Raw genomic sequence first — 15,624 nt, 5'->3', positions numbered from 1 at the left:
CTGTTAGAAATGAGAAACACTTGTGCTGTTTTGAGGGCTTCTGGAGCCTCTGCTGAAAATCTTATAAAGCAGCATCTCACACCTGTCACTGAGATTTTTGTTTAATAAACAATGGCTTCTAGGAGTAATATTATCTAACCACGCAGAACATCTCTTTTATAACTCCTTTTTTTTTTTTTTTTCCCCCGAGACAAGGTTTCTCTGTGTAGTCCTGGCTGTCCTGATACTCACTCTGTAGACCAGGCTGGCCTTGAACTCAGGAATCTGCCTGCCTCTGCCTCCCAAGTGCTAGGATTAAAGGCGTGCACCACCACCACCCGGCTTATAACTCCTTTTTAATTGGCTATTTATCTGATGTTTTATTTATGATAGATGAATGGAATCAGACCAGATGTACATTAACAGAAGAATAGATAATAAAAATGTGGTACATATGTACAATGGAATTTTATTTAGCTACATATAAAATGAAAACATAGAATCTTCCAGGAAATGAATGGAACTAGGAAAATATAGTAAGTGAAGTATGCCAGGCCCAGAAAGACATGTGCTGCATGTTTTCTCTCAGATGCAGATCCTAGCTTCATCTTGTCAGATATGAGTGTTGAACACAGAATACCTGTAGAAGCCGGAAAAGCAGGAAGACCTATGGGAAGGGAATGCCTTGAGGGAGAGGGAATAGTAGAGCACAGGTTATAGGAAGAGAGAAGGGGAAGTTTAGTGGTGATAGGAATAAGAGGAGTAGAGGACATCAGAGGATGTCGAGAACAAGCTAACAACAATGAAGGATATATGAAAAAGCCCTGTGTTAATGTATTGCATTATCAGCCAATTAATAACTATAGCAAGAAATTTTAATTCAAGATTATGTTTAAGAAAACATGTTTGTCAAAAACACCATATTTTTAGTATATGGTATTATAATATGGATCTATTTCTTTACATACTTGACACTGTTTTTACAGAGAATGATTCAGTGCTACTCACAGTGTCTTTATTGCTTCATAGTTTGTACCACCTTCATCTGTTGATAGGTCATTTCTATTTATTTGCAAGGATCAAGTTGTAAACAGATTGATATTCTTTTAAATGTAGCCATGTACAAATATATCCATAGTGAATGACATGTTAATTTTAGTCATAACATTCATATGTGTATATGTATGTGTATATATAAATTAACAAAATACCCTCCCAAAGCCTCTAAAAATTAATTATATCAGAAGTCGGAGTGTGAAAGCACATTCTAAAAGAGTCTGTAAAAACTGAAGATATTTTTGTTTGATTATTTTCAATCTGAAAGTCAAGAGCAACATACACCATGGAAAGTAGTGAGGTAGAACATCCAAAATACACTTGTTAATAGCTTAGGTCCTTCTTTTAGAATTGCCTAATTCAAATCATTATTCATATCAGCTGTGATAGTTTGTATATGCTTCTCCCAGGGAGTAGCACTATTAGAAAGTATGGCCCTGTTGGAGTAGGTGTGTCACTGAGGGCCTAGACTTTAAGACCCTCATTCTAGCTTCCTGGAAGCCAGTATTCTTCTAGGAGCCTTCACATGAAGATGTAGAGCTTGGCAGTGGTGGCACACACCTTTAATCCCAGCACTTGGGAGGCAGAGGCAGGTGGATTTCTGAGTTCGAGGACAGCCTGGTCTACAGAGTAAGTTCCAGGACAGCCAGGGCTACACAAAGAAACCCTGTTTTGAAAAAAAAAACAAAAACAAAAACAAACAAACAAAACCAGATGAAGATGTAGACCTCTCAGCTCTGTCTGCACTGTGCCTGCCTGGATGCTGCTATGCTCCCACCTTGATGATAATGAACTGAACCTCTGAACCTGTAAGCCAGCCCCAATTAAATGTTGTTCTTATAAGAGTTGCCTTGGTCATAGTGTCTGTTCACAGTAGTAAAACCCTAAGACATCAACTATGACTTATGCTTAGGTTTTTTCGACAGTGCCTGAAGCCTGGCCAGATACCACACAAAAACTGCTCTGGACTGCAATGGGGTCAGGACACATGGCTGTGTTTTAACAAAATAGTGGTTAAGAAGACACAGACTAATTGTGGCTCTAGAATTAATAACAAAAAAGTAACAATGGGAGGATTCCTAGGAGAATAGGAGGATAAGAGAAAAAGGAATATGCAGTTAGTCCAAGGTAAGAGCTAACTTTGTGCTCATATCAAAGGATCTAGAAAACATAAGGGGCTAGAACCTGAGTGTAGATACCAAGCACCACATCCAGACCTAGCACACACCTACTATGAGTTACTATTTGTAACCATTGTCACACATTGTTACTATTTAATTCCTGCTTAAATGTCACCTCTCCAAATAAGTTTCAATGGCTTCCACACTAGTCATCCCAGGTTACAGTAGGTTTCATGGCAGTACTTAGAATTACCTGATTACTTATCTACTTCATTATTTGTTTGTCAGATTTTTATCTTCTCTATATTATTCCAATTTGATTATTTCCACTCATACTCATAAACCATCCATGCCATGGTGATTTCATTTCCTGATCACAGTGAGGTGGAACATATTGTATTGCTTATTAATAGCATCATGAAAACTTTGTGTCCATGAATAACTAAGCACTGAGAGAGGAGAAAAAAATGTTGATTTGCTATAACTGTTTCACAGGTCCTAAAGAAGAACAAAAACTAGGTACATGCTTGATAAATGTGCAACTGAAATAATGCTTGACTAGATGGATAGATGATGAAGCAAGATTCAGACAAATTTAACTATTAAGGTATAGGCCAGAGAGAAAGATAAAGAACATTGCTTAAGGTATTCATGAGGTAGCTTAGGTCTACCAGAGCAATGATTCAGCAGGATGTAGATAATATCTTAAATGTAGAAGCCAAGCCTGTGTTTTATGACATTAAATAGACAAAAAAAAAAAAGGAAGACAGGCAGGAATCCAACAAAGAGAGTTAACTTAGGAAAGACCTGTTGGTGCTTAGCTACAGGAGTGCCCTATTATTGTGTACCATATTTGTAACTATATATTTAGTTTATGTATTTGGTAAATATGTATTTTTAACTATGTATTTGTGCTTTCAGGTCTTGATATAGAGACCCTATAAACATAGTATATATTTATAGCCCATTGCAAATGAATGTGAGGCCAGAATCTACACTTGGTGTATAAAGTGGAATGACTCTCTCCCAAAACTGTTGTATCTAATGCTGACTCTGGATACAAGCATCAAGACTTAATTCTTTTTTTTGGGGGGGGGGGGCACAAAGCAGATATTATAAACATTGGAAAATTGGGTCATTCATAAGTAAACACCCAAATATTTGTTGTAACACTTAGTGTGAGTGGTGAAATGTTCACTTAATCCCAAGGATCATACAGTCAGCAGAAACTCAGAATTACAAATGAGCATGCCCTTTTCCAAGAGGACGCAAAAGCTTCACAGGAAAGCACTCACTAATCAGCTAAGTAAACTTCAAGAGAGTTTCTGCAGTGAAATTTTAGAGTGGTCCCTCCCCAAAGCTCCAAGTCCTTGTCCATTGGTTGTCAGGAAAGTCCTGTTCTAAACAAAAGATTACTCTACAGTGGAACCTTAAGAGTTGAGAAAAATTACTTCCAATCAATCTACTGTCATCCACCTTAAGGGTTTTTTCTTATACATTTACTGTATTCTGTTGAATCTCAATTACACAATTTATTTTTGAGACAAAGTAGCTGGCCTCAAACTGATTTCTATCCTCTTGCCTCTGCCTAGAATTATAGGCTTTTGTCACTATGGACAGTTTTACTCCCATGAATTTTGAATGGCTATTGCAAACAAAGAAACAAAAGTTTTGAATAAAGAACAAATGTTGTCCAAGGGAATAAAATCTCCTTGCGTTGCTATACTATGCTTTCCTGTCTTCCAAAGGACATTCCATATTTCTTCCTCCTTGTGCTAGGTTGTGTTCTATTACTAGAACAAATGCCTGAGACAAATAATGTAACAGAAAAATTTTGCACTGGCTAGCAGTTTCAAAGGTTTAGGGCCAAGGTCAGCTAGCTCCAGTGCTTTGAGCCTGAAGTGAGGCAAAGGATCAGTAGGGAGAATATGTGGTCTAGGATACATAAGGGAAGCAGAAAGAAGGCCCTGGGCACATGATAGACCTTTCAAAGATACAGACCCAGTGACTACTTCCTCCAACATATCCTACCTAGTAGTCCTAGTAGCTATGAATTCATCAGTGAATCCATTGTCTAAGGTAAAATACACATGATCCAAACACCTCTCAACAGGGACAACAGCTACAGAACACAGTCTGTGCATGAGACTTTTTCAAGGACAGAGAAAAGATCCTTCTGAACACAGTGGCAGGCTCCCCTGGGGCCTACATAAGACAACTCATTGTTCTTCTCCACATTTTGGTCATTTGCCCTTCCATGAACATGTGGACATCTGTCACCATGTCACAAGAATATCCTTCTTGATTCCTTGGGTAAATATTCTCAATTCAGTTCCAGGGTGACCTTTAAATGATTGAGAATTGTTTCCTGATTGCCTCCCTGCACCTTGCCCCTTTCTGTGTCAGCACTTGCTGATGACTATGTCAGCATTATGAAATATTTATTCAGTGATCTGCTCCAGACTTAAGGACATGCTGGTAGTTTAAAACTAGTGTTGATGTTCAATATTCATTTAAAAGTCAGAATGGCAGCTCTTAATAAAAAAAATAATTTTTTGTTGCAAGACTATTTTTTCCTAATCTCAAGAATCTTTTCAAGAAAATGTCATTTGTGATCCAAAACAGGGTATAGAAAATTTTCACTGAGAGTTGAAAGAACTCTGAAAATCTATACAAATAAGCCTTATGAAATATTACTAATCTCCCTCCTGTCCCACACCACTCCTCCCCACGTATAGAACACTGTCTCTAAATAAAACTGTCACTAGAAATGTATAACTTGACTCTAATTATGATGTCTTCAAATAAGACTCCAGCAGTGGACATTTTTGTAAAGGGGCATAAATTTTACTCTTGAGTATGTAAATGTCTTAAGAGATGAAGAAAGTGGAAGATGGTCTGGAATAAAGAACACATGACAAAGAACACTTAAAATGAATATGTGATACTTGTGTGATGTAAGATGAATTGTGGAAGCCAGGCAGGGGTGACGCACACCTTTAATCCCAGCACTTGGGAGGCAGAGGCAGGTGGATTAATGAGTTCAAGGCTAGCCTGGTCTACCGAGTGACTTCCAGGACAGCTAGAGCTACACAGAGAAACCTTGTCTAGAAACAACCCCCCCCCCCAAAAGAAAGATGAATTGTGGATTGCTGACCTTTCTTCAACAAAACATAATAATACCTGACACATTTCTAAACAAAAGAAAGCACTGTATATATTAGATTTAAAGTATTAAAACCTGCACTCTGGAACAGAGATTGTAATGTAAGTTCTTATAATGCCTGAGCTCTAATGGCTGAACTACATAGGAAGACTATGTTACCAAAAACAAAAGCAATAAAAATTAATAACAATAAATTATTCACTAAGCATGCAGTTAAATTTTGGTGGAAAATAGTTTTACAAAAATTTATTGGTGAGTTCTTGCCTGGTCCTTGTTGCTAGGGCAGACACCTAGCTGGTTTGCTCCTGTGAAAACACCATATCCTGAGACATCCTAGAGGAGACACTGCACTCAGAGCAGCTAGAGCTCAGGATCACAGGATCACAGAGGCATCTGGACCCTGAGGAGTTCTGACACAAACAAGATAACTGGAAAGATAGGCTCCAGTCAGAGACTGTGAGTGCAGGTAGCACTAGAGTTAACCAGATGGTGAAAGGCAAGTACAAGAATGTAAGCAACATAAACCAAAGCTACTTGGCATCATCAGAACCCAGTTATCCCACCATAGCAAGCACTGGACAGCCCATCACACCAGAAAAGCAGGATTCAGAATTAAAATCACATCTCATGAGGATGATAAAGGACTTTTAAAAGGACATAAATAATTTCCTTAAAGAAGTACAGGAAAACACAGGTAAACAGGTAGAAGCCCTTAAAGAGGAAACACAAAACTCCCTTAAACAATTGCAAGAAAACACAACCAAACAGGTAAAGGAATTAAACAAAACCATCCAGGATCTAAGAATGGAAGTAGAAACAATAAAGAAATGTCAAAGGGAGACTACCCTGGAGATAGAAAACCTAGGAAAGAGATCAGGAGTCATAGACGCAAGAATCACCAACAGAATACAAGAGATAGAAGAGAGAATCTCATATACAGAAGATACCATGGAAAACATTGGCAAAACTGTCAAAGAAAATGCAAAACGCAAAAATCTCCTAACCCAAAACATCCATGAAATTCAGGACACAGTGAGAAGACCAAACCTAAGGATAATAGGTATAGATGAGGGTGAAGATTCCCAATTTAAAGGGCTAGTACATATCTTCAACAAAATTATAGAGGAAAACTTCCCTAACCTAAAGAAAGAGATGTCCATGAATATACAAGAAGCCTACAGAACTCCAAATAGACTAGACCAGAAAAGAAATACCACCTGTCACATAATAATCAAAACATCAAATGTACAAAACAAAGAAAAAATACTAAAAGCAGTAAGGGAAAAAAGTCAAGTAACATATAAAGGCAGACCTATAAGAATTACACCAGACTTCTCACCAGAGACTATAAAAGCCAGAAGATCCTAGACTGATATCATACAGGCCCTAAGAGAACATAAATGCCAGCCCAGACTACTATACCCAGCAAAACTCTCAATCACTATTGAGGGAGAAACCAAGATACTTCATGACAAAACCAAATTTACACAATACCTTCCCACAAATCCAGCACTTCAAAAGATAATTTATGGAAAACTCCAACACACGGAGAGGAATTGCAACCTACAAAAAGCAAGGAAGTAATCTTCCAACAATCTCAAAAGAAGATAGTTACACTTACATACTTCCACCTCTAACAACAAAAATAACAGGAAGCAGCAATCATTTTTCCTTAATATCTCTTAATATCAATTGACTCAATTCTCCAATAAAAAGATGTAGACTATCAGACTGGATACATAAACAGGACCCAGCATTTTGCTACATATAGGAAATTCATCTCTGTGAAAAAAGACAGACCCTACTTCAAAGTAAAAGGATGGAAAATAATCTTCCAAACAAATGGTCCCAAGAAACAAGCTGAAGTGGCAATTCTAATATGAAAACAAAATCGACTTTCATCCAAAAGTAACCAAAAAAGACAAGGAAGGACACTTCATGCTCATCAAAGGGAAAATCTATCAAGATGAACTCTCAATTCTGAACATCTATGCCCCAAATGCAAGGGCACCCACATACATAAAAGAAACTTTACTAAAGCTCAAAGCATACATTGCACCTCAAATAATAATAGTGGGGGATTTCAACACCCCACTCTCAGCAATGGACAGATCATAGAAGCAGAAACTAAACAGAGACACAAAGAAACTAACAGAAGTTATAAACCAAATGGTGTGGGAAGCCATGGCTAGGCCTTACTCTTGGCAAGCACTCACTCTTGGCTCTCCTATTCTTCTTTCTGCTTACCTTACATGATTCACTTGTCAGTTCTCAGAACATCAAACAAGGCCTCATAGCAACCCACCTTAGTAACTTTTCCTCCTGATCTCTAGCTTTAGACAACATCCTGCTAGATAGATGTCTTTAGAACACCTGGTAATGCAAAGGACTTGTGAGAATAACTTAGTTAGACCCTACAGCTACAGCTAGCTTCTTCCACCTGCAAAGTCCTCTTTCCATTTCTACCCCTCCCCATATCCTGTTTTTAGAGTATATAACCTGTGTGAACGATAAAAATTTTGCCAGCTTGATAAGACTTCTTGACTTGCTGTGCCTCCTTATTTTCTCATACATCTCAATCCTCTCTACAGGGTCTAAGGGTCCCACTTGATTGTCCAGCTGGCCTGGACAAAATGGATTTAACTGATATCTATAGAACATTTCATCCTAAAACAAAAGAATATACCTTTTTCTCAGTACCTCATGGTACCTTCTCCAAAATAGACCATATAATTGGTCACAAAATAGGCCTCGAAAGATACAAAAAGATTGAAATAATTCCTTGCACCCTATCAGAACACCATGGTCAAAGGCTGGTCTTTAATAATGACAAAAACAATGGAAAACCCGAATACAAGAGGAAATTGAACAATGATCTACTCAATGATGACTCTGTCAAGGAAGAAATAAAGAAAGAAATTAAAGACTTTTTAGAATTTAATGAAAATGAGGACACATCATACCAAAACTTGTGGGACTCCATGAAAGCAGTCCTAAGAGAAAATAAGCTCTAAGTGCCTACAAAAAGAAACTGGAAAGAGCATACACTAACAACTTGACAGCACACCTGAAAGCTTTAGACCAAAAAGAAGCAAATACACCCAAAAGGAGTAGATGGCAGTAAGTAATCAAACTCGGGGCTGAAATCAACCAAGTAGAAACAGAAAGAACTATACAAAATATCAACAAAACCAGGAGCTGGCTCTTTGAGAAAATCAACAAGATAGATAAACCCTTGGCCAGACTAACCAAAGGGCACAGAGACAGTATTCAAATTAATAAAATCAGAACTGAAAAGGGAGACATAACAACAGAAACAGAGGAAATTTAAACAAATCATCAGATCTTACTACAAAGGCTTATACTCAACAAAATTGGAAACGCTGGATGAAATGGACAATTTTCTAGACAGATACCAGGTACCAAAATTAAATCAGCAGCAGATAAACCATCCAAACAGTCCCATAACTGCTTTAAAAAAAAAGATGCAGTCATTAAAAGTCTGCCAACCAAGAAAAGTCCTGGACCAGATGGTTTTAGTTCAGAATTCTATCAGTCCGTCAAGGAAGACATAATACCAATTCTCTTCAAACTATTCCACAGAATAGAAACAGAAGGAACACTACCCAATTCATTTTATGAAGCCACAATAATGCTCATACCTAAACCTCACAAAGACCCAACAAAGAAAGAGAACTTCAGACCAATCTCTCTTATGAATATTGATGTAAAAATTCTCAATAAAATTCCGAAAACCAAATCCAAGAACACATCAAAACAATCATCCATCATGATCAAGTAGGCTTTATTACTGGAATGCAGGGATTGTTCAAAATTTGTAAATCCATCAATGTAATCCACTACATAAACAAATTCAAAGGAAAAAAACCACAGGATCATCTCATTAGATGCTGAGAAAGCATTTGAGAAATTCAACATCCCTTTATGTTAAAAGTCTTGGAAAGATCAGGAAGTCAAGGCCCATACCTAAACATAGTAAAATCAATATTCAGCAAGCCAATAGCCAACATCAAACTAAATGGAGAGAAACTTGAAGCAACCCCACTAAGATCAGGGACTAGAAAAGGCTGCCTATTCTCACCCTACCCATTCAATATTGTTGAGAGCCGACTTTTAGCAGAAATCGGCTATCAGCTTTGCAGCCATCTCAAGCCATATACCCTGATGTGAGACTTCCTTTTCAACAGCCTACAACAGCTGAAGCACACTCTGATATCCCACATATTTTGTTTTGCTGTTTACTGCCCCCAGCTGCAAGACGCACCGCACATGGCATCTATGCCTGCAAGGCATGCAGTTCACATGCTATCCACGTGCTGTCCACACCATACATGCCTGTAAGGCTTACGTCATATCCACACCTGCAAGGCACGTGGTATTCACGAGACTACAAGGCACATGGCAAAAGCCTATAAATACCCCCAGATTTCCCTTCAATAGAGAGAATATGAGAGACAATGAGAGAGACAATAAAGGAGAGAGAGACACAATAAAAGAGACTTGAGATTTGATCAGACCCTCTGTCTTGTCTCCATTCTTCATGTCGTTTGCCTCTCTCTCTCTCTCTCTCTCTCTCTCTCTCTCTCTCTCTCTCTCTCTCGATAGACCCGGACCTGCGGAACAGAGCGGCCGTTACAGTTTGGCCGCCCAATATGGGGAAGCTCAGGCGTTACACAATATAGTACTGGAAGTCCTAGCCAGAGCAATTAGACAACAAAAGGAAGTCAAAGGGATACAAATAAAAAAGGAAGAAGTCAAAATTTCACTATTTGTAGATGATATGATAGTATACTTAAGTGACCCTAAAACTTCCACCAGAGAACTCCTAAACCTGATAAACAACTTTAGCAACGTGGCTGGATATAAAATCAACTCAAACAAATCAGTAGCCTTCCTCTATTCAACGGATAAACAGGCTGAGAAAGAAATTAGGGAAATGACACCCTTCACAATAGTCACAAATAATATAAAATATCTTGGAGTTAATCTAACCAAGCAAGTGAAAGATCTGTATGACAAGAACTTCAAGTCTCTGAAGAAAGAAATCAAAGAAGATCTCAGAAGATGGAAAGGTCTTCCATGCTCATGGATTGGAAGGATTAATTTAGTAGAAATGGGCATCTTGCCAAAAGCAATCTACAGATTCAATGCAATACCCACCAAAATTACAAATCAATTCTTCATAGAGATAGAAAGAGCAATTTACAAATTCATTTGTAATAACAAAAAAAAACCAGGATAGAGAAAACTATACTCAACAATAAAAGAACTTCTGGGGGAATCACCATCCCTGACCTCAAACTGTACTACAGAGCAATAGTGATAAAAACTGCATGATATTGGTACAAAGACAGGCAGGAAGTTCAATAGAATTGAAAATCCAGAAATGAACCCACACACCTACGGTTACTTGATCTTTGACAAAGGAGCTAAAACCATCCAGTGGAAAAAGAACAGCATTTTCAACAAATGGTGCTGGTTCAACTGGAGATCAGCATGTAGAAGAATACAAAACAATCCATTCTTATCCCATTGTACAAAGCTCAAATCCAAGTGGATAAAGGACCTTCACACAAAACCAGATACACTGAAACTAATAGAAGAGAAGGTGGGGAAGAAACTCAAATACCTAGGCACAGGGGAAAGTTCCTGAACAGAACACCAATGGCTTATGCTCTAAGATCAAGAATTGACAAATGGGACCTCATAAAATTGCAAAGCTTCTGTAAGGCAAAGGACACTGTCAATAGGTCAAAACGGCAACCAACAGATTGGGAAGAGATCATTACCAATCCTACATCCAATAGAGAGCTTATATACAATATATACAAAGAACTCAAGAAATTAGACTCCAGACAACCAAATAACCCTATTAAAAAATGGGGTACAGAGCTAAACAAAGAATTCTCAACTAAGGAAACTCGAATGACAGAGAAGCACCTTAAGAAATGCTCAACATCCTTAACTCATCATGGAAATGCAAATCAAAACAACCCTGAAATATCATCTCACACCAGTCAGAATGGCCAAGATAAAAAACTCAGGTGTTAGTAGATGCTGGTGAGTATGTGAAGAAAGAGGAACACTCCTCCATTGTTGGTGGGATTGCAAGCTGGTACAGCCACTCTGGAAATCAGTCTGACAGTTCCTCAGAAAATTGAACATAGCGTTACCTGAGGACACAGATATACCACTCCTGGGCATAAATCCAGAAGATGCTCCCACATATAACAAGGACATATGCTCCACTATGTTCATAGCAGCCTTGTTTATAATAACCAGAAGCTGGAAAGAGCCCAGATGTCCTTCAACAGAGGAATGGATACAGAAAATGTGGTACATTCACACAATAAAGTATTACTCAGCTATTAAAAATAATGAATTTGAGAAATTCTTAGGCAAATGGATGGAACTAGAAAATATCATCCTGAGTGAGGTAACCCAATCACATAAGAACACACATGGTATTTACTCACTGATAAGTGCATATTATCCCAAAAGCTTGAAATAGCCAAGATTCAACTCACAGACCACATGAAGCTCATGAAGGAAGACCAAGTGTGGATGCCTCGGTCCTACTTAGAAGGAGTAACAAAATACTCAAGGGAGTAAATATGGAGACAAAGTGTGGGACAGAAAGTGAAGGAAGGGCTGTCTGGAGACCATTCCACCTGGGTATCCATCCCATGTACAGTTGCCAAAGGTAGTTGCTGATGTGGATGTCAGAAAGTACATGCTGATAGCCTGATATAGGTGTCTCCTTAGAGGTCTAGTGTGGGGAGCCGACAGAAAGCAGCTATCATCCTTGCAGCCATCTTGAGCCATATACCCTGATAAGAGACTTGATTACATCAGCCTACAATAGCTGAGCACATTCTGATAACATCTTGGTTTAGATACCCAGGATCTTTCCTTGGGTGTGTGAGATTAAAGGTGTGTGACTTAAGGATGTGACTTAGAGATCAGATTTAGAGACAAGACCTAAGGGTATTATTAAAGGTGTGACTTAGAAGCATGGCTTAGAAGTGAGACATATAAAAGGTGAGAGGCAGACAGGAGAGTTCAGAACAATTTGGAGGAACAGAGAATCAGACACTTCAGAGAGTACAACTTGGAGTAGGAATTGGGCACTTGAGTCTTGGCACATGGAGGAAGAGCTTGGAATTAGACATTAGGCACTTAGCACTTGGAGTGAGGAACTTGGAACTTGGAGGCACTAGGGACTAGGAACTAGGGACTAGGAACTCAAGACTTGGGACTTGGAGAGAAGAAGAGAGACTGAAGAATAAACGGGATTGAATCACACTCTGTCTGGTCTCCATTCCTCATCTGTCCTCACTCTCTCTCTTGCTGAACCCTGACCCGCAGACCTGGGCAGCTTGGGGCAGTGTAGACTCTAACAGTTTAGCTTCCAAGTCTTTTGGCAGTGCCGGTTCCAACATTGACAGAACGGTCTGAGACATTTTGGTCCGCAAACGTGGGGTAGCTCGGGCTGCAACAGTATATCAGATTCTGACATATTCAGATGCAGATGCTCACAGCTAACCATTGATCTGATCAAGGGGTTCCCAATGGAGGAGTTAGAGAGAAGACTGAAAGAGCTGAACAAGTTTGTGGCCCCATGAGGAGAGCAACAATACCAACCAACCAGAGCTCCCCAGGGTCTAAACCACCAGCCTGGGAGCACATAGGGAAGGACTCATGAGTCTATCTGTATATCTAGGGGAGGGTGGTCTTGTTGGGAATAGGTGGGAGAGGATATCCGTGGTTCTATGAAGGCTGAACACCGAGTTGAGGGGAATTCGAGGATGGGGAGGTGGGTGTTGGGAGGGTAGGTTGGGGCACATCCTCATAGAAGCAGGAAAAGGGGGTATGGTATAGGGGGTTAGATGATGGAGGGAATGGGGTGAGGGGATTGTATCTGAAATGTAAATGCAATATCCAATAAAAATTATTGGTGGATAATTAATGATCCAAGAAAGCATTGTATCTGCTCTTTAATTAACATCTGAAACCTCCAAACCAAGGGCATCAACACGTCAAGCAAAGCACATGTACGTCTGTGATGAAGACTTACATCTGAGCTCAACTATAATGTCACCCATAGAGATATGTTTGAAGTTGCCTTCAAATGATTTCTACCTTCAGCTGTATATGCCCACATACAGTCAAGAGGTAACAAATTCCTTAGGTAACGTTTCCCAATTCTCAAGCATATATTCTATGAGCATATAAAAGTAACTATTGTTTAGTAACTTGGAACTCAGCAGGAAATAAGTGGCAAAACAATATTTGATTCAAGCATGAGATAATGCAGTAACAGAAATCTAAAGAGGAACAAGGTAAATACCAGCATGGATAGATAGTGAGTGTGAGTGGACAGCAGGGCTAGGATCCTTTGTCACACTCAGCCCCTGCCTTTTTAAATGCCAGTCCTGCATGCTGTCTCTGCACCCAATACTACAGGGCCACCCTCCTCAGAGAGAAGGGACATAGATGCCAAATATCCCTGAGAATGAAGCAATGCATTCTTGACAGATTCCTTCTTGCCATACATCACAAATTTCCATAATCTTGAAGAAAAGCCTCATTTAATAATGACAAAACTCTCCCCAGCATAGCTGCAAGAGGGAAAGCAAAATTTTCAAATGTATTTAAACTTATATTGAAGAAAAAAATCATTTCAACTAACAACTGCTCCACTGTTTTTGTAAGGTGAACTCTATAACACAGATGGGGACTGACTGACTACTAGAGTGTACTTCATGCAAAAGTGATGATTCTGAGGAGCTGTCTGCTAGACAGGAGGTAAAAAGAATGTTCTATTTTTAGAAAAAAATGTAAGAGATTATAAGTCTATGAAGAAAATGAATCATGCCAATATGATTAAAATGGTCAGGAAAAAATGATAATCTTTATGTTTGAATATATGAAAGAAAATTCTATCAAAAAAAAAAACTAGGCAAAAAAGCCCATTTCCTGAGCTATTCATCAGAAATACTATGCATAAAATATTTCCAGGGCCAGCCCTCATCAGTTAACATAGCAGTTTTTTTCTAGGAACATGAAACTGGAAAACAGGTAAAAAATATGATTTAGGAGTTGCAGAAGAACTACAATTATACCACCATATACTGACCATGAATCTAGCAAACCACATGGTATACCTAAGTTTTTGTAAAGAACTTAACTGTATGGGACAATGAACATGGGTCAACAGGTAAAGGTGATTGACATCAAGGCTAAGAATCTAAGTTTGATATCCAAGACCCATATAGCAGAGAGAGAGAGAGAGAGAGAGAGAGAGAGAGAGAGAGAGAGAGAGAGAGAGAGAGAGAGAGAGAACTCCTATAACTTAACCTATGACCTGTACACATACACTGTGACATACATTTGCTCCCTCCAAAAAAAATTAGATAAATAAAAATGTAATTAATGCCAGGCTATACAATTTAGGATGGAAATGTGTAATTGGGATACAAAGAAATTACTGACAATATCTAGGCATTGAACTAGCCATATTTTCAAATTAGTTAGGTGTTAGCACCTCATACCATCTAGGTTCCAAAACTGATTTTAAGTGAGCAGGGCAACTGTGAAAACCAAAGTCATCTTTAGATGAATTGGATCCTATGCCTCTGCCAGATATTTTTAAGCATGTAGGCAATGCTCCTCCCTGGCTTCTGCTTCAGGTCCTTCCTCCAGGTTCATGCCCTGGGTTCTTGCCCAGACTCTCCTTCATGATGAACTGTAAGATATGAGGTGAGAGAAGCCCTCTCTCACCCCAAGTTGCCTTGGCCTATTAGGTTTTATCACAAGAGAACCTAGGACTCTGGCTACCCTTAAAACATCCCAACTAAGCCAGTTGGAATATTGGGTTGTAAGGGGTCAGGCTGTCTTCAAATCTGAGGATACCTAGAAAGAATTTAGAAGCTGTAATTTCAGAGCCTCCCATTCCACAAAGCCAAGTGTGGGTATTTTAAAATAAGAGAAAGAAATGGGATGAAGAAATGGATCAGCAGTTAAGAGCAGTGGCTGCTCTTCCAGAAGACTCAGGTTCAGCACCCACATAATAGCTGTCTGTAGCTCCAATTCCAGAAGATCAGACACTTTCTTCTGGTTTCCCATTAGCACTGCACACAAATGGTACAGACATTCACACAGGCAAAACCATCACACAAAAATTTAAAAAAAAAAAAACTAAATTGACTTGAAAAAAAGAACTTACACAGTACTGTTTCAAACACTCAAAGTCCATGCAAGTGTAAATCCCAAGAACAT

The sequence above is a fragment of the Arvicanthis niloticus genome, chromosome 13, assembly GCF_011762505.2.
Source record: "Arvicanthis niloticus isolate mArvNil1 chromosome 13, mArvNil1.pat.X, whole genome shotgun sequence".
In the NCBI taxonomy this organism is placed as follows: Eukaryota; Metazoa; Chordata; class Mammalia; order Rodentia; family Muridae; genus Arvicanthis; species Arvicanthis niloticus.
The sequence above is the reverse complement of the archived record's forward strand: the minus strand, read 5'-3'. Positions refer to the sequence as shown.